The sequence below is a fragment of the Triturus cristatus genome, chromosome 3_2 (assembly GCF_964204655.1).
Source record: "Triturus cristatus chromosome 3_2, aTriCri1.1, whole genome shotgun sequence".
Taxonomy (NCBI): domain Eukaryota; kingdom Metazoa; phylum Chordata; class Amphibia; order Caudata; family Salamandridae; genus Triturus; species Triturus cristatus.
The window spans coordinates 125271187-125291379 of NC_140584.1; positions in this window are offsets into that span (position 1 = coordinate 125271187).

Genomic DNA, 20193 nt, shown 5'->3' on the forward strand with positions numbered 1-20193 from the left:
CATATTGTCAGCCCTGCACCTTTCACTCCCAAACCCTGGCAGCCTCCAAGCACCCTTTCAGCCACAACACCACGTTAGTCTCCAATCATGTCAGCCTCCAAGTATAGTTTGGCCACAGCACCATTTTCAACCTCTAAGCACCCGATCAGCTATCCACGGCACCTCAGTTCCCCCTTCCCACCTCTCTCATCACCAAGCTATCATCAGCACTCACTGAGCCCCGGGAACCCTGTCAGCCTCAGACAACCTGCCATGCCTAGGAGACCCTGCCAGCCACAGCACCCTGTTATCCTCGGCCCTGCCAGTTCCCACACCCTGTCACCCTATTATTATGTGATAAGCAATTCCTGTCAGCCCTTCAAGCCTGCGGCACCATTCCAGCTTCAGTGCGCCCTGTCAGCTAAAGCACCTGGCAGTTTCCGCTCTCAATTAACCCCCTTATCGCGTGAGCACCTTCACCCATGTACTGTGTTAGCCACAGCACCCTTTCATCCTCCAAGCACCCTTTCACCACAGTGCACCCTGGGCCTCCACTGCACTGCAAGGAACACTACACGTTCAGGGAGCCAATAGAGGCGCTGCAGTGGAGGGTTATGTGGCCTTAGACAGAGGGGCAAGGTCGTGTATAAGAACCTCAAAATCACAGCTACACAGAGCCAGGTTGTTTGAGTTGCCCTATAATAGTATCTGAGATGCAGCAGTCAGTTCAGTCATCCATTCATAAATCTGTGCTCAACCTGCAAATCGAGGGTACAGAATTGATTGTAACTGCAATTGTATTTCTAGTACAATGTGTGATAAAAACAGTTTAAAAATATACTACAACAAATGGCTTCAATCCATGCATGGTTAAAAAGACTAAAAAACAGCATGTATATACACGTATCAATTTCACAAATACCCTGTAATAGATAAAGTGAACAGTAATGGTCACAGGGTCAGGGGAGTGGGTGGTTAGCTTGTCGGTGGTGCGCCTTGAGCAACCTGCGTCTTAATCTCCAGGCCCATCCCAGGTATTTGGCAGTCCCACAGATTACACTAGGGACAGTAGTGTCGTAGGTCAAGATACGCAGTGCCACCCTAGCGGACCTTACACCCAGATTATTGCAAACAGTTTTAAGCCACCTTAGTCTTGGTTGCCTGTACGCCTGGCAGGCAAACATGAAGTGGCCAATAGACTATGTGGGCGAGGCACACCCTGGGCAGCCTTTTGAGTGCGTGATGACCTTACTCCAGCGGGTTTGAAAATCATAGAGTGGGAGCGTGCCATATCTCAATTTGAGATATAGAGATCTGTCTTCAGGTGATTCAATGAGGTCCATAAAGGACTCCAGGCTGGGAGCTGGTTTTGTATCCAGGAAGTTTGCAGTAAGCACACCCTCCTGATTTCTTAGGGTATCGGCCGTAACCCAGTCCCAATAGATTTTTTTTATCGTAAATTTGGGAGGGGGAACCTGGCTCGCCCAGGCTTCTTCCAGACCAATCTTCTGCAGATGTTTTTTCAAGTTTGATACCCATGGAATCTTATGATCTGCTCCCAGGTTTAATAACTCGTCCAGGGTAGCGGCAAAGTGGTGGAGTTCAGGGGATCTTCTAATCCTTGCCCAGTATAGTATAGGGCGCAACCTTGCCGTATTACTGATGTTTTGATCGCCAAGGTCACTACGGAGTGGAACCAGCGGGGTGGACAGGGGAAGCGAGACTAAGTCCCTAAAGAACTTTTTCTCGGATCTAAGTAGCTCTGACAGATTTTCGAAACCCCACAATTCCGCCCCATAAAGCGCTGCAGACAGTGCCTTCCCCTCGTAGACTTTAACAGCCGCCGCTATCGGCCTGCTATATGAGAGCCTCTGATGTCTCGATATTGCACCTGCAGCTCTTTTGAGGGCAAGGAGCATTTTTGAGAGGTGCGGAGCCCATTTAAGCTTGTTATTTACCCTCACTCCGAGATAATCAAAAGCGTCCACTAGCTCAAGAGATGTACCATTGAGCTTGATGTTGTTCTTAAAGTTTTTAGAGGGAGATAGCGCCATCAGCTTAGTTTTCAGCGTATTTATTTGCAGCCCCCTGGAGTCGCAGAACTCTGAGAAGCGGGACAACAGTCTTTGTAAGCCCATAGGGCTTTTCGAGATCAAGAGAGTGTCGTCAGCAAAGAGTAGGGTAGATATTTTTTCCCCACACAGGGTTGGGGCATCGACCCTGTCGTCTCTCAAATAGTCTGCCACACCATTTATATAGAGAGAAAACAGGGTCAGGGCCATGACACAGCCCTGGCGCATACCTTTCTCGACGGAGATCCTGTCTGTGAGCTGCCCCTGTTGTCCCCACCTGACTTTAGCAAAGTTGCCTACGTGGAGACGTTTCAGGAGGTCCAGAGTTAGGGGAGGGATGCCCAGGTCATGCAGTACCTGCCACAGCTGTGAACGTGGCACCAGGTCAAAGGCTGTTTTTAAATCAATAAATGCCAAATATAGGCTGCCTTTTTCGATGACCACGGATTTCCAGTATATAATACAGAATCTAAAGACCTGGTCAATGGTACCTACTCCCTCCCTAAAACCTGCTTGTAGGTGGCTCAGAATGCCCTCCTCATCTATCCACTCCTTAATCCTGGTCAAGAGGACTCTGCCAACCACTTTTTGAATTACGTCGATTAAACTAATCGGTCTGTAGTTGGCAGGGTCCCCTCTATCCCCTTTCTTATAAATAGCCACCACCTCCGCCCCCTTCCAGGAGTCCGGAATTGGGCAGCCTAGAGCTAGATTTTTTAGGATCTGAAGGATGAATTCAGCCCAGAGATCTTTTTCATGGAGCAGTAGGTCACCTGGGAGACCATCGGGGCCAGCTGCCTTTCCCGGGGCAATTGTATTAATTGCAGAAAGGACCTCATTTAGGCCAAAGACGGGCTCTAGCTCCAGATGTTCCGGATGCTCCAATGCCGGCAACTGCTCCTCATGGCCTTCTCTTTCCCTGGATGAATAAAGATTAGAGAAATGTGAATGCCATTGGGACCCCGTTATATGATTCGGGATTGGATCTGCCCCGCCCCTGGTACTGATGTTTATAAGATTCCAGAAGGAGGATGAATCTTTTAATAGGGCTGCGACCTTTAAATCCTGCCAGAGGGATTCGTCCCACAGACGCTTTGCCTTTCTTATGGTGGTATAATACATTTTCCGGGCATTGGTGATAGCTAGCTGATCCTTGGATTTAATGGCTCTAGATAGAGTCTGTCTCATAGCCCTACAATCTTGTGAGAACCAGGGGTTTTCTGTTTTTGGGGGATGCCGCTTTTGATCCCCCTTTTCCTGAGTCACAAAGAAATTCCCAACCCGTGCTACCGTCCGATGATAGACTTCTAAGAAGTCATTTTGGGGGAGAGTCATCGAGAGACAGCCTGTGGGCAAGTCCAGAGCTACAATGCCTTCTTCGACTATGCTTTTGATTTTACACAGGTCCCTCTCTCGCTTTACCACCTTTGGCCACTTCAGGCGTCTGTTACAAATCGTGGGGGCAACCTCTCTAGCCCCGGGCCTCTGAATAGTTGAGGTTTCAATAGAAGTAGTAACGAGCCCTCGCCTGAGTTGCATAAATAAGGGATTGTGATCGCTCTCGGACCTATCAACCACTTCCATATCGCTGAGGTCTGGCCAAAGCTCTGTGCTCAACAAGATATAATCAATGCGTGAGGGGGCGCCAGTTCTTGTGAATGTGGGGGCACCCGAGCCATCTGAAAGGGTTCGTCCATTTGTGGCCCTCAAGTTGAACTCCAGAGTGAGAGCATTAATTTGTACAGCTCTCTTAGACCATTTTTTCAGTGGTGGAAGAGTTAGTTGGGGGATACCCTGCTTGGAGTCTATATCACCATACCCAAAATGTCATCGCTGCTCAGGGGCTCAAAAGTACAATTTAGATCCCCGGCAACTATGACACCCGCCTTGGGGGAGATTGCTGAGAGTTCAGACTCCAGAACTGAAACGGTCTGGCTTACTTGACCGCCAGGGTTGCCCCTAGCATAGATGTTGAATATATCAAGAGGTATTTGATGGGCTAGCCCCTTGGTAGAAATATGCAAAAGGTCATCAGATGAAGTTGCATGGCTCTTGACTGCCCAATTCAAGCTAATATTAACCCAAATTAAGAGACCCCCAGAGGGACGACCTCGTATGGACCTAATAGCTGGGACAGAAAAAGTAGTAAATCCTGATCTATACAGGGGAACCAGACTCCAGGTTTCCTGAAAGAGGATAACGTCGAACTTGTCGATGAAATCACTCCAGTCAGGATCTGGGAGGTTCCTCCTTAGCCCTGCGATGTTCCATGATAACATCTTAATAATATCCGAGGGGGATGGCATTAGGGGGGTCCCTATATCTGCTGCCATACTAGCTTGGCGGTCCTCATCAGCTTTCAGACTATCAGTAACTTCACCTGAATCAATTAAAAACGGGTTGAGAGCTGAGGTGGTATTCGAGGGTGGGCCCACTACAGAATGCAATGTAAACGGATATAGTGGGGATCCTGTATATGCGTTATGTAGTCAGTCTACTTGTCTTAAGCCGGAGTCCTCGTCCTCCCTCTGATGAATCCAGACAGGAGACTTGCGAATCTGGATTGAGGAGTGAGCGGGGGGTGAAGTCCTATACTCAAGCAGGAGTAGGTTTTCAGCTAAGACGGGGTCCCCAAAAACAATCTCTATGCAGTCAGAACCAGAGTGTGCCCGAGAAAGCCTCCTCACCCTTATGATGTCCTCTCTAATGATTGATCTACAGCCTCTTACATGTCTCAACCAGTGTATAACTTTATTATGTAAGGATTCGCTGTTTTCAACGATGCAGAGTGATGTCAATTTTGGAGCGTTGGTCATGAAAACAGGAAAGCTGTTATACACAGGGTAAGGAGTCACCGGGGGAGCTGGAATGTAGGGTGTAGGGTTGTTACTACATGGCAAAGAAGAACTAAGAGTGCGTCTAGAAAGAGGAGCTACAGTGGGTAAGCTTGGCAGGTCAAAGCGTCTCAACATGTCTTGGCAAGGCTTGGTATGGGCATTTCCTCTGGTATTTCTCCCCTCGTCATGCACACCCAGATTGATATGACCAAAATTCGTTTTAGGGAGAGTAGGCTTGGGTGATCCAGCCTTCTTCGTATTTCTATAGTGCATACCCCTTACTAGGTGTTGAAGCACTTCTCTGCAAGTGGCATGCTTTTCCAGAACCCAAAAAGGACAAGTGGTATATTAGAAAATGTTGTACTATTCCTAATAACACCCTAGACCAAACATAAGAGCACATGACATCTGGCTTGCCTCTCATGGTTTGCTCATTTCATCTCATCCTGGCAGAAGTCCCTAAGAAAATTTTTAGGAACTCACTTTAAAAAATTGCCTCTCAATGCACTGACATAATCTATTCTACTAAAGTGACACACTCCCACAATCCATCTCCGATGTTTACATAATGTTAGTTGCATGATGTACATGTGAGACATTTTCTTGGCTCGGCTTGTGCACGGGCTCTTACAGCTAAGCCAGACCTTTTGCTTGACTGCAGCTCATCTCAATAAATGTGCTAGCTCGCCCATCCCTAATGGCACAAACTACATGCCCCCGCCTCAGGACCACAGCTGACAGCTCACAGCGTGACTGGAGTAGCACCCATCGTCGCTTCCATGAAAAAGGAGGCTAGATACGCATGTCAGCGTTGTGATTGACTCAGGGGAGGGTGCGTGGCTGCCGAATTCCTGCTCCTGGAAGCAGACGCAGGTGAGCAGGAGCTAAGAAGACATGGGGCCCGGATTCGAGGTAAGACTTCCCTCATTACAATATTTGCGACACCCGTCACACACACATCCCCGCGTCCATGCACAATCCAGTATTATTTGTGGCTTTTACCACCTCACAGCTGTCCAGCCCCCCCACACTTCTCGATGGCAGCAGCTGCGCTCCTATGCACAGCGGGCGTACCACTCGTGTGCCAGAGGCCCATACGTAGTTATGATGAATGCCATGACATCGCATTCCATTCCCATGCATACTAATACTAGGCACAATGCAACAGTAGGGTAGGTGTTGCATAGCGGAGACATAAAGATCACTATTCACACTTCAGTAAGTGAAACCCTAAACTTACCTTTGCACCTCAAACCCAACCGTTAACCCTGGAATTTCTTTTTGAGCCCCCAAAACCTCACCCAAAAATCTAATTTGCCCCAAAACACACCCCAATTTTCATCCTATACCCCAAAACACACCCCAATTTTCATAATATACGCCATTACACACCCCAGATGTTATATTATACCCCATTACACACCCCAAATTTCATATTTGACCACAAAACAAACACCAGTTTCCTGATCCAACATCCATAAGCCGTACCCACCCAATGTTTTTATAAATTAACACATTAATGAGCTCACAATGCGTTGTAATCAAATGCGATGTAAAGGCACCTGCGTTGTCGGAGTTGCTTTGTTAATGATGAACTGCCTACGTTGTAATGTTGTTTCCTGGGCCAAAGGCAAGCCATAGGCAAGCCCGTCTGTGTCCATCTGTCCCTGGAATGCGCTCTGCACCAAGCACCCTTCCTCTCGGACACTCCAACTCCAGCACCCTCCTTGCCATCAACCCTGGACGCCACAACGCCTGCCAGGACCAACCTTTGTTCCGGACCAAACATCCCCATCACCATCACTTACGGCTACTAAATCACCCGCAAGGATCACCACAACCGTCAAGGAGGAGGCATTGCCATCACCTACAGAAACACACTCCGACTGACCACGCACTCTAATGACCCAACGGTGACCATGGAACACCTCAACTTCCAGATCTGGACCAACACCAAAACCATCCTCTGCAGCACGCTCATCTGCAAGCCCCACGGGCCATGGACCCCCATTCTCCGATACCATTGTAGACCTCATTGCACACCAGGCTCTCCCATCCACCGACAACCTCCTAATCAGCGGACTCAAGTTCCACCTGGACAACCCCAGTGACCAGAACAACACCCCCTCCTGGGGAAGCTCAACAACATCAGAGTCTAGCAGATACTCACCTCAGCAAGCAACATAGCAGGACACATGGTCGAGCACGTATCCTCTGCCAGCTGGACCTTCAACTACAGCCACAGCACCGGACTCTCCTGGACCAACCGTCATTGTATAGATCAAGTCTTCACCTTGCCCACCGTACACCACCGCCATCATCGCACACTTCGCAGATGGATCAAGGCCAATGAAGTACGTCTCATCAACTCCCTCAGCACCACCACTATGCCTACACTTACAGACGATGACACTGCAGCACCCAAATGCAAACGATGGATATCCAACTGTGCCGACACCCGGGCACCCCTCATGAACTGCACTGCGTCGGTACCTTACACCTGCCTGATGGCAGTGACGCAGTGCCACAGGGATAGGCTGGCACCATGCATTGCTGGAGTTGAGTCATGGTTGTGACATGACTGCAGCAATGCATGAATTTAGCGCAGACAGATACATCAGGATTCCAGACGTATCTGTCATTACTTGCGTCATGGTGCGCTGTCCAGTGAATACAGCTCATCCGTGGTGTCGCAAGACGGGGGTAGTGAAAAGTGCTGCAACGCTGCCTTGTTGCAGTGCTGCAACACTTTTCATGAGTGAGGCCCAGGAATGCGCACTATCTTATTGATGGTGCGCAGTACTGCCCTCTGATTTTGTAGCAGGGCAGCACAGCAACATTGCTTACAGTGCGGACCAGCAACAAAACCTGCTGAAATTATGCCCCAATGGTTATCTCCATTTTAAGACCGGATATTTTCTGGGCTTAAAAAACTGCCTCTAGTTGCAGTTAGAGCCATTTTTTTGGGTCCTCTGGACTTAAGGAATCCCCTTGTGAATATGGAGATGTTGGCTTAACAGCAGATTTTGCATGGGAACGCCTCCCTTGCATGTCATTAGCGATAATTATCACTAACTGAACTCGCGATCTTTTCAATGGACGTTTTCGTCAAAAAACTGTTGCTAACGGCTGTTAGCGACAGCTTGAGAATAGAGCGATAAAAATATCGCGGCTTTAGCAGCAGAAAAGTGACGCTAACGTGGCCATATCATCTTTAGACTATGCCCCTTTGTTTTTCTTGAGTCATAATTTCCCTTGAGGATTTTGGGCATTTTTGGTTTTATGGTGTCTTAAATTATATTACAAGAAGTTATTTAATAGACAGGGTCTACATTTTGCTCCATTTCTTTAATACAGTCTGATGTCTGATGTGTGCTGTTAGCAATATCAATTGAATTTTTTTACTTAGTTCAAAGTATTTTTATTAAGTGCATAAACATACAATCAGATGCCATGCGATACAAGTACAAGGTATTCTGTAGTACAATCATTCCACGTAGGCTGCATAGAATTCCAAATTGGTATTACAAGAGATCCTCCTTAAACATTTATAATGGAATATTGGTATACGTGAATATAGAATACATGCAATCTTTTAAATTGGAATAGTGAGTTCTTGAATGCAAGAATTCTTTGTGCTTCTTAATAATTGGCCTTAAATAAAAAAAAGTCACACAAATGACCAAATTCATGTGCATTTGGCTGGCCTCTGAAGACAGTAATGCAACTAGGTCTTTTTTCAGTTTTTCTCTGATTTCTGCTGAAAAAATACATGCCTTTCCAGAAAACCATTCACTTTTTCACCACAATGATCCTTAAGTTTTATAAAGTTATCTATTGCTTATCCAGCCGTGCCACTCCTTCTTCCTCTTTATTAAACAAGGGATCTTGTATATTTTTCAAAAACCTTTTTTCGTAGAATTCTAAGATTATGCTGAAGTTAACATTGTTTTCGTAATGGTGAAAATGTTTTTCCACCAATTGCAATTCAATATGATTCAACAAGTTACACACACTCTTTCAATAGTAGCATGGGTTCTCCTATTTTATTGAAGAAAGATGGTGGCTGGGACAGGCTAGCAGTTGCCATGTTAAGAGGGAACAATAACTGGCTGGGAGATCACAGAACTCTGCAGAGACATGTAAATTATCTAAAACTGACAGGATTAGCATATGATTTTTTCAATGTGCATCTTGCAACATATATGCCTACATGAGGTGAATGAGGTTACGTATCACTCAGACTTTGTAACATTAATAATCACCTGTACAACAAGGGTGTAATTGTACCTCAATGTGTGCTTGGCAAGCAAGATATAAGCAATGGAATGCTGGAATGCCTATGCATTGAGTAATATAATGTGAGAGGGGCATTTGGAGATATGGTGGATCCCATGGAAAGATAGACGTGTGCCATTTTAACAAACACATGTGAGAACAATTCTAAATTATGTGTATCAACATATAATGAGCACATGGCACCACACAGTGTATTCAAGAACTCTGTATGTGTATCACCATTGGAAAACACAAAATTCTTTATGCATTATGACGCGTCTATCTTTTTATGTGTCTACGTAGTAATGGCACATGAATCACAGTTGTAACAACAAAATTATAGTAGTTTCAGTAGGAATGTACACTTGAAAAGGAAAGATTGTTTCACGGTCTAATAATATCACAAAATAGAGTCTTGTGCTAGGGCAAGCCATTCTGAAGGCAGTTTAAGTCCTGCCTTTCTTGAACCAGGGCCAAGCTTTGTAACACTCCAATTGGTACTCCTCCTGCATGCACATCAGGGAAAATTGAGCAAGAAATCAAGCCTCGAGCACCACATATTCACAGGCTTGTCTTCTATTGAAGAAGAACCGGCCTTTCCATTACAAGCCAGTAGGTGCTCTTCCAACATGAATGTCAGGGCAATGTAGAGATGAAAAGCTAGCTTCAGATGCCAATTGTTTTCTGGTGGAGGTGTTGACACCGGAAAGGTTCATGCAGAGGAAGAACGAAATATCGGAAAGGTTGATATGGTGGAAAGAGATAAATGTACCCTTGCCATTCCTCAATGTACAGTTCATGAGTGCATACACTTAGAGAGGTGGTCAATCACTGCAAAGGAGCTCTCAGTCATGACCTCCTTTCCAGGATGGGCTCACAGACAGCATCGCTTTGAGCAAACTCATTGATAGCAAAGTTGGTCCTTAGACAGCCCAACAACACAGATGCACAACAAGGACTTTATGGGTCTAAAAAACGATTTCCAGAAAGAGTTCAATCAACAAAATCCACTGGGAGAGAACACTGGCTCAACGCATAGAAACATAGAAGTGCAAAATATGCATGTTTTGGACAGACACCCAATCTACAAAAGTGATATACCTTTACATTTGTCAATTTGTTCTAGTCACAAGGATATATAGTATTTGTTGATTATTCATAAAACACACAAAAGGTGATAGGAGGGACACTTTCAATAAGTCTATCGTCTAGCATTGCTTGGGGTAGCATTGCAATCCCTAATTTGTTGTCCACCATACCACATCAGATGGACTCAGCAATTGACAAATCAGTCTTGACCCTGTTCCAATAGGACCAGTCAGCCTGAACTGCCAGGCCAAGTCCTCCATGGACCAGAAAACAAGCAGCCCAAGACCAATTTTGCCCTGATTGGGGTTTTGCAGTTGGTGTTGATTCCTTCCACTGGCACTGTGACAAAGGGACCAATGTTTGAGCATACCCGTGCCACTTAGGGCATTACATCAAACACACATAAGGTGATGGGAGGAACACGTGCAATATGTCTAATCACTTGGTGAAGCACTCCAACCCATCATCCTTTTGCCCACCATGACACCTCAATTTGGACCCAGCCTTATACAAATCCGGCTTGACCACGCTCCAACTGGAACAGTCTAGCCAGAACTGCAAGACCAGGTTGGCCCTGAGCATAACATTGAAAGAAGGAATGTGAATCTTGGCATCAGACCCCAACCTGGCAGATTTTTGGTAATAGCCTAGTCTGCCCCCCGGGTGTCAAAAAGATTGTAAGGAACAGAAGGAGTGGAAGGAAATCCCCTAATCTGCCCCTCCCAGGGGGGGGGGGGCAGGAAGACCGTTGGGAAGATGTCTAGATTCCAGAGTTCTTTTTTAAACCTGGAGTCTAGTGAGGTATCTGATGTCTGGAGGCTGATTGGGGGTAAACACTGTGTGCTCCCAGGCAGGTAGAAAGACTGGGAAATGCCCTTTTTTGGGCGAAGAGCACTTGGCAATTTTTGGAAGCCACTCCCTTCCTTCCAGCCATTTCTGGTGGCTAGTGGTTACATCCCTTCTCAGGGATAGCCCACCAGTCTCAGCACTAGTGCATAGATCCACTAGCAAGGGGTAACTATAGAAATGGCACATTCCCCCTTTTTAATGGTACTTCTTCCCTGATGATCAGTGTTTAAGGGTCTGAGATATACCTTAGGCAATGGACTCTTGCTGTGTTCAATTTCACTCTCTATAGCTTTAGCAAGCGGGGCACAATGCACCTCACATAGAAAAAAAACACATCTCAGACTGCGACAGAAGCTCCTAACTTGCAGCTAGATACTTTACTAAAAATGCAAAGTCCTTCTTGTGCATGTACCAGAAGAATTGTCTTTCTCCACACTGGGTAGGTAGTGCAGAGGATGTGATAGGAATATATGAAAACTGAAACTACATGAAGTCAAAGTGTATGCATTATTAATAGTTCTTGTCTTAGTTTATCAACAGACCCACGCAAGCGGAGTACTGTTTTTGTTGGGAGAAATATGGTAGAAATGTAAGGTTTTAGGTCAGAGTTCTTCAATCTGTGGGGCGCGCCCCCAAGGGGGGGTGTGACACCATCTCAGGGGGGGCGCGTACTCCACTCTAAGAACTGCGGTATGGTTAGAGGGGGGAGGGAGGGGAAATCGATGGGGCACTACGTGCCCATGCTTTTGTCTTGCTAACTTTCCCAGGAGGGGTTTAATTCATAGAGATGAAATGATACAGCTGCAGTGGCAGGATGTCTCCTCTGCTAAAACCGAAAGCAAACGAACAGTCAATCCTGTTCAGTCGATATCATAGCAGAGGAGACCCCTTGCCTTCCATTGCAGGTGAAGCAGTTCAGCGCTATGAATTAACCCCCCCCTGAGAAAGTTAGCCCTTCCAAGAAAGGAGACAAAGTTTCCAGAGACGTTTTAAGGCATGGGCCCTCATGACCTTTTAACACAATGCTGTAAATAGCATTTTTCTATCATTCATTTTTAATGTGTAAGAGTCTATTAAAGACATTTTGCAAACAAAAGGTGTTTATGCGTCATGCAACATCCATATAAAAAGTTTATTTTAGATCAATACAGGACCTCTAATATGAGAAATGGGAGGGTGAGACAGAGATTATTTGCAGTAATATTAGTGAACTGCAGTTGTGTTACATACTGAAAACACACATCACTATCCCTGAATATCAGATGTACACACATGTCTCCCACCTCGCCGCTAAGACGTGGAACACCCTCCCCATCTGCATACGGCACGCCGAAGACCTCCTAACCTTCAGGAGACTCCTCAAGACCTGGCTCTTCGAACAGTAGCAGCGTCCCCCCCCCTAGCGCCTTGAGACCCTTATGGGTATGTAGTGCGCTTCACAAATGCTATGATTGATTGATTGATTGATTTAGTATTTGACCAAAGAAGGCATGAAAAAGCTGAGACTGGATCATAAAATCAAAGCTGGTCTGAACAGGGGCACCCAAAATAAATTTGGCCCAGGGCCCCCAAAATCAATAAAACGTCCCTGAAAGTTTATTTTAAAGTTACACAGGCAGGAGCGCAAAATGCCAGCCAGCCATGTGTTGTTTAAACAGCCTGCAAATTGCTTGTCTTGACACTAAATATGCTTATAAATAAAGAAGTATGTATTTATTTGTAATGCAACTTTTCTGTCTTTGTTCCCTTTTATTATCAGTCATGGATCATTCAAGCAGCTCTAGAAAACAATTATAAGTTCTTTCTATTTATATTTGCTGTTCAAAGTATGCACTGACAAGTGCTGAAAATACAGCTTTAGGTGACTGCTTATTTTTATACCGTCTGTGACATCAAAATAATGAGCTGGCAACCCTAATCATAAGACTGGAAGTTTGTTGAGGGATCAGCACATTATTTCTTTCCTCCAGCCTGATTCCTGGTTACTGCCATAATAGCAATAGTTTAACACATTGGAAATCCTACGCTGCCGTCAATAACATGCTGAGTTACTTCAAGTGTCTGGGATTGCACCTTGCATTCAGACAATTCGCTCCTCATTCTCGCCCTTCACTTTCATGCTCACCCTGCACTCACACTGATCCGATACTCTCACACCATTCACCCACTTACCCTCCACTCACAGTGATCACTCTGCACTCACAGTGATCACAATGCGCTCACACTGATCACCATGCACTCACACCATTCACCCGCTCACCCTGCACTCACACTGATCACCATGCACTCACACCATTCACCCACCACCCTCCACTCACAGTGATCACTCTGCACTCACAATGTACTTGCGCAGTTCACCCTGTACCTCACCCTGCAGTCACATGAGCAGACTCCTCAACCTGCACTCATGTGATACTTCACACACCCGTCCCCCTCACTGCTCAATCTGCAATCTCACTAAATAAGGCCACCCCTAACCATACATTCATTCGTTCCACTCTGCACTAAAATGCGCACCCAAATTCATATGGTCACTTCACTCACCCCTGTACACAAGTATGGGCATGTTGTGACCCATCAAGGTTTTTGTCCTAAATTACAAAAGGAGACATCTAAATGCACTGCAATCCAGCCTTCCAGGGGCCCCTTGATAGAGACAGTTCTGTTTTTGCCCTGATGGCCTGGAATAATTCCTAAACAGATTCTTGCAAATACCGTTTTGTTTAATTTCTGCTTAATGTGATGATGTGAGGGAGTATATTACTGTTTGCATAGAAATGTGTTTGTTTCATGCAACAACCATAAAAAAGTTCACCACAAAAAAGTTAGATGCAAGTGGGTCCTCACATTTGAGAAATTGGAGGAAATCACAGATATTATTCACTGTATAATTAGTGGGCTGCTGCTTTGTTACAACAGTGAAAACACATCACTATCTCTGAATATTAGATGTAAACGCTTTTAGAATTTCGACTACAGTGCCTGTGCACTGTTGGTAGCCTGGCTAAATAGGGTATGGCAGAGCTGAAAGTAAATCATTTAAACTCAAATCTGTACTGAACAGGGGCCCCCAAATTAGTTTTGGCCCAGGGCACCCAAAATCCCTAACATGTCCATGCCATCACAAAGTTTGTCAGACACCATTACTCTGAAGTAAAATAGACAACATCATTAATTTATTATTAGTTCTATTTTTTTTAAACATAAGCCCGACGTGTCCTTAACCCCCACTGCTTCAGGCAAGCAACTTATCGTACCACTAAGGTATTCTCAATTAGGTGTTCATTTTCCCTCTCTGTAGACTTGCAACTGTCTTCTGATCCATAACTGGTTGGTGGGCAATTATCCCATTATAATGCTGCCTAAAACATTTGCTAATGATTTCTAGAGAAGATGTGTTTCTCCTGTACCAGCTCTGAACTAGGGAGTGCTCGAAAAATCTGACAACACTCTCTCCCTTACAGTCCCTGTCTTGGCTGAAAATGTCTGCAGAATATTCAGCTTTGGGAGAAACTGCTATCAAAACTCTCTTGCCTTTCAGTTCATCCTATTTATGTGAGATTGGGTTCTCAGCACTTGCGGTATTAAAGACTAAGTACCGTTCAAGACTGGACGTGGAGCACAACCTGAGGATGGCAGTAGCAAAAATCCATCCACAGATTGATCGTCTCTGAAAAACAGGTACACCTCTCACATTTATGTTGGTGGTGTTATTATCAATCTATGTCATGAGTAAAACAAAGCATACTAGTAAAAACAATGTGCACACATTTTATCTTGGAAAGTGGTGTTTAGAGCTGTGCAATAAGCCTCTGTCATTTCACCACACCCACTCACAATCCTGCAGTTTACTAAACACTCTATTATTGTATTGAACATTATTTGCTGGATATGCCCGGAATATGTGCGTGGCGGTCGATTCCAGAAATTTCTGTCAGGTGGTGGGGGGCCCAACAATTCAGCTGGGGGGGCTCAACCTACAAAAGTTTGAAGACCTCTGTTTTACATTTTCAAGGCATTTTTGGTAGGGAAAATATTTGGGACCCATGCAAAACAAATCACTCTGGATTCACCTGTATCTAGAGGGTTCAATTGTTGGTAGCTAACTCAGAGCATGAATAATGTGGCTAATCCTCATGGCAGGTGAGAGAAAATTGGGATGCATCCCTCTACGCCAGCCCATATGTCAAAGATATGCCCATAGGAATACAAATTGACAAGGATATGGGGATGCCCTAGGCCCCAGTGGGCAGAGACTTTTAGGCCTGTAGAGGTGGTGGTGAGGTCTCATGTCAGGATGGCCCAGAACCCTCCCCTTTTTTCAAATTATCCCTGGCATTGAATGGCCTTTCAATCTCCTGGGGCCAGATCGAGGTAACACTCTGTTTCCCCTAGATTGTCAGAAAAAGTATTAGGCCCATTAAGAGTTAGGTGCATGGCCTGATGACTGGGTGGCCATCTTACTACTTCTTTTATTAATAATTATATTTGCCCTGAAAATAAGTGGCCGAGATTGGGGTGCAAAAAAACTGAATCTACCCCTGGGAGGCAAAAATACTGTTTTACTCCTTTTTTGGAGGCTGTATGTGCTGATGCCAGGGTGGGCCACACCACCCTTCCTTTTTTTTAAATGTATTAGCCTTGGCGATCTAATTGTGCCTCTGCGCCCATGTGGGGGCAATTGGGAGCATCCCTCCAATTAGCCCTCCTAAAGGACAGAGAAACTGCTAAAGTTTTTAGGGGAAAATGTTCCCTTGACCTGTGGGGGCCAAATGTGTCCCTCATACACAATGCATGTATCCCTGCCTGGGGATCAGGGTCCTGGGGTGATTTCCAAGCAGGAATCCAGTAGAGTGTGGTACTCCTGGAAATGGGACATTGTCTCCTTTCTAGCAGTTCCTCTTCTGCACTGATCAGTACTTCGGATCGAATCATTGCTCCTGAGTACCAATAGAACTGAAAGGTCAGTGCATAATGGTGTCAACTGCTTTCATTTTCAACTGTGTGAGATGGGGCATGGCCTGTTTAAGGATAAAGGGGGTACTCTAGCCCTTTAATAATAAGCCTTATCAACAAACCCTTCTGACCTTTGATTATCAAATGTATTTTCTCCAAGGTACACCGATTAATTGTGACATTATTGGACAAATCATATACATTGATTTAAAAAACTGCACAAAATTTTAATTTTAAACATATAAATCATATTGGAACTCACCCTTTAACTATCATCAGACCAATAGATCTGCATGAGCCCCGTGTCCTGGGTAAGATCCTCATACACAGTTTCAATGAGTCAAAATGTGTAGATGAAGTGAAAGAGAACCATTTCTTCTTAGTATTTATTTGAGCAAGAGAGAAAATTAACTTTGGAGGGAAATGCTCTTCTATTTTCTTTCAACTGCCAACTTCATGGAATGACCTTTCATGACTTTTTCCACCATACTGTTTGAAATTGGATCTCTAATTGACAGAAGTTTGCACCCTGAACAAGTTGGGACCCCAAAACCTGTCAGGGTAAGCTAGATACACACTAAAAGATAACATGTGCTTACCCTCTGGTAGCTTGGCAAAGCGCACTCGGGCCTATCTAAAGAGACAATGTGTAAAGAATTTGTGCAACACATAAACACACACACACAGTAACAGAATTAAAAAAAACTACAAAAAGACTCTCCACAGGTTTAGAGATAGAGAATGTTTATCTGAGTAAAACAAGACCTTAAAAATCAAAAATCCAGTCAGTAAAAGTTGAGATATGAATTTTTAAAGAATAAATGCAAAAATTGTGCTTAAAAGTACTTAAAAGTCACTAGCTGTCAAAAGGTTACTTGAGGTGGCGAGGTACCGATACAAATCCAAAGTTCAGGCTGACCGTGATGGACAACAGGATGGCTACAAGACCCAGACAGGTCCCACCGAAGAAATACCTTGGCTGGACCAATTCTCTGCATCAAGAGCCTACTGCATCGTTGTCGTGCCTAGCACCGTTGAAGTGAATGCAATTCATCGCTATTGAACCACGCACCTTGTCGTCACCGAGCCATGCAGGCTGTGAATCTGCTGTCATTGATCAGCTTCTGCGTCAGCAGAAATTCTAACGCAGTCGGGGAGATGCGTCGGTTTTTGCAGAAATTAGCTGCAGAACCCACTACTGAGCCCAGGAGCGTAGGGGGTACCTCAGACAATGGTAAGACTCACAGATGGTCAGCAGCACCAGCAGGATTGCAGGAAGTCTTTGGTGTTCCTGAGACTTTAGAAAACAATAGGGAATCCAACAAGCCCTTGCATTCACTATGGTCCAGCCCTAGTCCTCAGCAGGGCGCAGATCAGCAGGCAGCAGGGCAACTCAGAAAAGCAGAGAAGCAGTTCACCAGAACAGTCAATCTAGGCAAAGAAGCAATCCGTACAGCACAGCAGTCTTTACTCCAGCAGAGGTCATCCCGGGTACAGTGGTGTACTGATTTGGTAGGATCAGAGCCCCCAGTACGTATACCCAAAAGTGCCTTTGATGTAGGGGATGACTTCAAAGGAGATCTCTGAAGTGCATAATGATCCCCTTCAATGTGGGTCTGTCTGCTAGGCTATCAGTGGGGGTAAACAAGTGCTTTGTGTGTGGACAGTACACAACCTATTGAAGTGCACGTATCAGCCCCTCCAATTCCTTCCTGCCCAGGAAGACCCACTAAACTGCAGATGAGAGCTCAGAATGCAGATGAGCCTCACTTTCCTGTGTTTGTGGCTGTCTAGAGGGAATTCACAAAGTGTAGCTGTTACCCAGCCTAGACGTGCATCGGAGACAGGCTGCAGACACACAGAGCAAAGTTAAGAGCAGAGAAATGCCTACATTCTAAAAGTGGCATTTCCAAAATAGACATGCCAAATCCATCTTTACCACTATTTTCCACTATTTTCCCAATGCTAGCCTATGAGAGGCGTAGGTCTCACAGCAGTGAAAATTAATTTAGCTGTTTGTCACTACCAGGGGATGTAAATTATTTCACTTTAAAAGGGACCTATAGGGAAACTAAATATGACAATCAGGTATATACCAATGTAATCATGTTTTAGGAGAGAAGCACATGCACTTGATCGCTGGTCAGCAGTGGTAAAGTGCTCAGAGTCCTAACGACAACAAAAAGATAAGCAAAAAGTGGAGGTAAGCAGGCAAAAAGTTGGGGGCAAGACCACCGAAGGATAACAGGTCTTACACACACTCACAAGACCCACAAAATATTAGCTACAATCATACTTAGGGCATTGCTATTCTTGTCTCTCTCCCTCCATATTGGCTCCATATCAATCATTACTGTATACAAGCTTACTATGTGATGATAATCAATATACAATTTTTTCACAAGTATAAATCACCTGAGTTCGATTCTATCATGGCGAAGGAGATTGTTTTTCTCAGTGCTGTCTATTGACATATGAAATTATATTGTGTGAATTAGGTCTTCTTTATGTCGAAAACAATTTCTTTGTTAAAAAGTAACCTGTTGTGCAATTGTTTCAAATCTATGTAATCTTTGTACCATGGAGTTAATATATTTACTACTCAATGATTGGAAGAGTCATTTTTGTTTGTTTATGTTTTTAGTCAGGTTATTGGCAGGCTACTAAACACTGTCTAGTGATCCCTAAACATGTTAAAATGGTTATTGCAGTTGCCATTTCTGTCTCTTTTAATAACGCCATAGAAATAGGGTGGAGAAAGTGTACAAACGGCATGTGAATCACATGTCACAGTGGGGCTTCCACTTGGTCTTACATCATTCACATTTGTGAGTTAAAAGGGTGTTAACTGGATAACTACTGCAGGCCTGAAATTATATAGCAAAACACTTCAGGCAGGACTTGTAAAAAAAATGTTTTTGACATTTTTTAAAGCCTACCTCTAACATTAGCTACAAAACCCATGGGTAGAGTCTGGGAGCTCAAAAGGTCCGGGTGCATAGTAGGTAAAAGCGAAACATGCTAAATATAGAATTGGCATCATCAAAATGATTTACAACTGCGATTTACTGCATGTGATTAAGGCAGATTTTCATCAATTGACTACAGGAAGAGATATATTTTTGCAGTATTATGACATTAAATAAAAAATCTATTTCTTTTGTGGGCATGTATTTTATAAACTAAAGCAAATGGCTTGCAAGGGGATCATTCAGAACAAAATATTGTAATATTTATACGTTTAGAGATCTATAACACCTTGAACAAAATTCAAAGGAATTAATCCATTGTCTGATATTGAAAATTGAGGAAGAGAAGAGAACAATAAATGAAGGAACAGTCATGTCAGGAATGTAATTACAATTAATCGGTCTGTATTAAAGCATGGGGTAACAAGGGGTTCTATGAACTACAAGAAAACATGTCTATTCAGCATGCTGATTGTACATATTTCCATACAATGATTCACTGAGCTAGAAGTGTGTAATCCACTCTCAGTACAAGGAACATTCTTGAAGAACGTACCACTGTAGGGTAGGGTTACCTCAATGTTGATTGATCTAAATATAATTAGAGGAATTTGTGTTGAAGTTTCGATCTCCTATTGTATGAATATGCAAGACCGTCCTCAAGACTAAGATTAGTAGATAGTTAATGTAGAGGACTCCTGAAAACATTTGAAATGAAAATAAATGGGTTAGTTTCCAAGATGGCAGACAGTGAAACATGTCCTCGAGTCTCTCCGCTCCTCATCGCAGGCCCATTGCAGCACTACCGGCAAGATCAGCCCACCGGAGTACCCCACTTTTCTTGCTTTACTGGCGGGGGCTTCTTGGGACCAGGGCAAAGACCACACAGCCCAGCAAAGAAGCCCAGCGGTTCTGAGAGCACGGAGGCTGCAGCACAGAGGAATGAGGTGCGTGCCTGCCGGCACCGAGCCAGTACACCCGATATGCCGGCCTGTCCCACCTCCCGGTGTGAGAGAGCTGGGACGCAGCTGAGTAGCACTCAGGCCAGAGGATCAGAGCACCCAACAGAGGAGAAACATGCTCTGCCTGCAATATGCCCGGGGGTCCGGAGGAGAGGAGAGGCGGCAGTGCCTCTTTGGCAGCAGAGCAGGACGAGGCCTCCAG